The sequence below is a fragment of the Dermacentor andersoni genome, chromosome 1 (assembly GCF_023375885.2).
Source record: "Dermacentor andersoni chromosome 1, qqDerAnde1_hic_scaffold, whole genome shotgun sequence".
In the NCBI taxonomy this organism is placed as follows: domain Eukaryota; kingdom Metazoa; phylum Arthropoda; class Arachnida; order Ixodida; family Ixodidae; genus Dermacentor; species Dermacentor andersoni.
Genome location: NC_092814.1, coordinates 313,226,233 through 313,231,010, shown reverse-complemented (window position 1 = coordinate 313,231,010; position 4,778 = coordinate 313,226,233). Strand labels below are relative to the sequence as shown.

The window sequence follows — 4,778 nt, the reverse complement described above, 5'->3', positions numbered from 1 at the left end:
CCATGTCTTTTCCTAGCTGTGCACCAGTATGACGGGTCTCCTTCAGGATCAGTGCCTTAATTCTTTGTTTGTTGTAGCATTGAATAAATATTGCAGTAAAAACGCATATAATGCTGCAACAACATTGAATATGGCACTGACCAATGAGGTTGAAGACTTGAATTGTGCCAGCATGGTACGTCCAATCAAATTTAAAAAATCGATATCCCTCGGACATCCCATATTCGCAAAATATGTATCCAACGGATGTCCCGTGGACATCCTGAAAGAGCAAATAGCCTGCTGTAAATGTCCCTGGGACATCCACATATCCGGCTTTGACGTCCATGGGACATTCGCTGGATGGCCACCTTGGTTGCGCCTTAAGCTCCAACGGATGTCCATAGTACATCCGGAGGATATGTGCGGATGTCCGCAGGACATCCAAATGTCCACTAACTGTTGTCCACTGGATATCCAGTGGACATTCATGGCCCATTGGGTACTTGAGCCAAACATTAGAAATATGTGCCTTGGGTGGCCAGTCGCGCGGTAATCTCTCGTGTATTCGCGGGCTGCTTTCATGCTTGGAAAAATATCTTTATATAGCACGTATTGAGCAACAGAAAGCTGTAGCGGGAGTTTTTCATGTTTCTCTACAATCTCTTCATTGGCACTTTTCATGTAATTATAATATTTGAGAAATTCATTAATTAGTTAAGTCTAAACACGTAATTAGGCGCAATGCAATATATAATCCGAGCATCTCCAAGCGACGGCACACACATTACGTTGATTCTATCCGGCTACGTGCATATTTTTACAGTTTGGGTCAAGTTACGTGGGACGTACAGATATTCGTTAACGCAGTGAAAGATAGTATGCCTACCGAGTTGGACCTGTGAGTTAAGAAGTGCGCATTGAAACTTTCAGATCATGTTAGAAGCGAGCCGGATCACTCAACGAAAACAAACACGCATCGGCGTCAGTAAAGAAAAATAAAAAAAGGGGGGGGTGGAGAGGGGGGACTCGGGCTTTGCGGTTAAGATGCCGCATACATGTATGCGGTCAGTGACGCAAGCAGTGTGGCACAATGAATGTTTTCAGAGGCAAGCCAACTAAAATTATAAAAGCACCTTTCCGTAGTTTGCGCGAACTGTTCATTGCTTAAAAGAGTGCATAAAGGGGGGGTTTGAAGTACGAGACCTTAACGAAGCAGAAATGTGTGTGCCGTGTTTATTCAACACTCTGAAAAAAAAGAAATGTATTTGTGTTTGTGACGCTTGCTTCAGTGCCATGTAAAAGAACCATATATATGTATGTAGCGGCAGTATTTCATCGGCATTGCTGCTATAAGCAGTCAGCGTGACCCGGACAATCATAACTGCCAACTGCAAGTGTAAGGCCTGGCACCTGTACAGTACAAACAGGGAGTAAAGAAAAATTACCTGTTGTCTCTGGTCATCTCACTGGTTTGTGTCATCGTGTCTTTGCGCTCCCCATGTGAGTTGAACCGCAACCTCAATAAACATCTATTACTGAGAGAGGGACGCATACATAGGAGTGTCATGCAAGGAAATTAATTCACCGTGATTAGAGCAATGAAATGTGAACTCGATGAAGTAGCCTGCGCCTGATCAGCACAAAAAAAAAAAGAAAAAAGATAATTGAACTCAGTTCCAGCAAAGAAGAGTCTGAGATGAGGCAGCGCGCGCGGCACCCGGCAATGCCTCCCTTCATGCATCCAACAGACCGCCTCGGCTCGTCGCCCCGAGTCTCAGGCTGCTGGGGAGCCGACGACAGCACTGCTAAATTGGTGTACGCTGCAATTAACGCCCTAGAATTCACACCGAGGGTCTGATTCGAAGTCTCTCTTGTACGTACATGTGCAAAGTGTCGAGCACCATTGTTGGGACGTTTTTTCATAGCAACAATCAAGAAAATACCGGCCACAGGCGACTGCAACAGCTGTAACATGTTGACATCTGCGACTTCAGATTGCCCCCACCCCCCTCCCACCCGTTTAGAAAAAAAAAAAAAAAATTTGCGTCGGCCGGGAATCGAACCCGGGCCACCCGCGTGGCAGGCGAGTATTCTACCACTGAACCACCGACGCTCACGAGACATCTGAGGGAAACATAAGTATTGGTAGCTTCTCAAGGCCAACTAGCCGCAGTTGTAATGTAAAAAAATAATATACAAATAAATTGGGGCAGATACCTACATGGGGTAATACGGCCTTTGGATCGGGCTGTTGTCATGTAACTCCTGGGCAAAAGTGATGATAACATAGAAAGTGAGGACAGGATAAAGTACCGAAAGCCATATATGTATATGCCATCGCACTAGAATAAGTAATGTTAAAACAGAAAGTAAAGACAGATGAATTAAAGACACGTGAGCAGCAGCAACACATGTCTAGCACCCCCGCACTTAGCGTCCACCACTCTGTCAGCAGTATAAGTCAACAGCAAGCGCAGACGCCGACGTGCTCTTCAGACGTGATCCCGAGCTTCGCTGGATATGGTGGCGCCATCTATTTACGGCACTTGCAAACGCACTCTCTCGCGCCCGCGAAGTTCTATAAAAAAATTGATAACAGCCATCTCATCTTTCTAAAAATTATAACTGACTTAACCTTTCGCAACGTCCATGCGTACTTGCTCAGCGAAAGTTCATATTTTGGCCTTATATTTCGAGTATTTTTACCGTTATATAGAATTAACTGGAGCCCATTTATAAATAGTTACGCTGGCCAAAATGTTGAATTTTTGCATGGTGGCGCATTTGCGGTTGTCACATTTCGCCGAGCTTTTCCTTCTGGAATTAATATCTATGGTTAGCATACTGACTCTCTGGGTAGCTAGCAGGTGCGGGTAAGAGTCGATGACGCATGCGATGCTGCAAGTGGGTGATGTCTATTGTCGAGCGTCAATAAGACATGGAGATTATATAAAACCTCCTTGCAATAACATGATGAAAAGCGCTGCATATTTTAACCTGGACGCGGGATGCTAGACAAGCCTTCAGTTCTTGGCCACTGAAAAAGAATAATTGATCGTAATAAGAGGAAAGAGATAAATAAACGGTGCGGAAAATTTTCGAATGCGTTTTCGCGGCACGGGACAGGGCATTTAGAGAGAGAGAAATGTAAATTAATGAATGTCTCTCTCTCTCTCTCTCTCTATATATATATATATATATATATATATATATATATATATATATATATATATATATCATCAGCCTATTTTATGTCCACTGCAGGACGAATGCCCCCCTGCGGTCTCCAACCTTCCATGTCCTGCGCCAACCGATTAGAGCTAGCGCCTGCGAACTTCTTAATTTCATCACCCCACCGTCCTCGACTACGCTTCCCTTCTCTTTGGTACTAATTCTGTAACCCCAATGTAAGAAGTTGAATAATTCGAGGTTTGGTTCACTTTTACGAACATGCTTTCAGGAAGGAAGCCAGTGCATTAGAATTCACGCGGCAAAGCTCACATCTTTCTTTATTCAATACTGCAAACCTTGTACAGGTCCAAGCAGGGTGGGTCAAATGACAACAAAACAATAAACAATAATAACAAAGTTTAAAAAAAACATCAAAGTGTGGCGAAAGGCAATAAGGAATCATTCCAGTCGGTTACCGTGCGAGGGAAAAATGAAAACTTGAATAAATCTGTTCGCGCAAAATACAGTGTCAGGGAATTAGGATGATGGTGGCGTGTATGCCTTGACGTTGAAAGCGACAGATATGGAGAAGGGTTAATAGCTAGATCTTGATTCCAAAGCAAGAAAAGAAATTGCAAACGTAAATTTTTTCTTCGTTGTTCAAGACATTGTATACCGTTAATCTGCATTAATTCAGAGGGTGAGTCAAACGGGGAAAATTTAGAGTAAATAAACCTTACAGCTTTTCTCTGTACCTTTTCTAGGCGGGTGATATTGTGCTTATTAAATGGGTCCCAGACAACGCATGCATATTCAAGTTTAGGTCTAATTAGTGAATTGTAAGCAAGTAATTTTACGCTAGGGGGAGAACTTCTTAGCTTATGTCTTAAAAAGTACAGTTTACGGAATGCGGAAGAACAGATGTTATCTATATGTAAATTCCATGATAAAGTATTAGTTAGTGTGACACCCAAATACTTATATTTAGTCTCTTCCAGCAAAGGTGACGAACCAAGCCTGTAGTTAAAAGAAAGTGGAGCTTTTTTGCGAGAGAAGCGAAGAAAGACGGTCTTATCTGTGTTAAGTTTCATGTCCCACGTTTCACACCATTCAAAAATCTTAGCAAGAGAGGAGTTAAGATGGATTTGGTCGTTAATTGAAGTTATTTCTTGAAAAAGCACACAATCATCCGCAAACAACCTGATTTGGACATTCGGATCAAGTTCAGCAGCAATGTCATTAATATATAATAAGAACAATAATGGCCCCAGCACACTTCCTTGGGGCACGCCAGAGCCGACCGGAAGACAACCTGATTGCTGCTCATTAACAGTTACAAATTGGTAGCGATTGGTTAAATAGTTTGATATCCACATGATTAATATTTCTGGGAGTCCAATGCGTCCGAGTTTTAAAATTAGTTTGTCATGGGGAACACTATCGAAAGCTTTACTGAAGTCAAGAAATATTGCATCAATCTGCCCGTTCCTATCGAGACATGAAGCGAGTGAATGTATTACTGTCACTAATTGTGTAATTGTTGAGTATCCTTTTCTAAACCCGCGCTGGAAATTAAAGAGGACTGCGTGTGCATCTAAAAATTCATTAATCTGGTTGGCAATAAT

At 42.5% G+C, this 4,778-nt stretch overlaps 1 non-coding gene across 1 annotated transcript; it reads right to left on the bottom strand.

Moving 5' to 3' along the window:
- Positions 1–2,024: 2,024 nt before the first annotated feature.
- Positions 2,025–2,095, bottom strand: TRNAG-GCC (transfer RNA glycine (anticodon GCC)). Its single transcript has one exon. It is a non-coding gene; the product is annotated as a tRNA-Gly (tRNA).
- Positions 2,096–4,778: the final 2,683 nt, after the last annotated feature.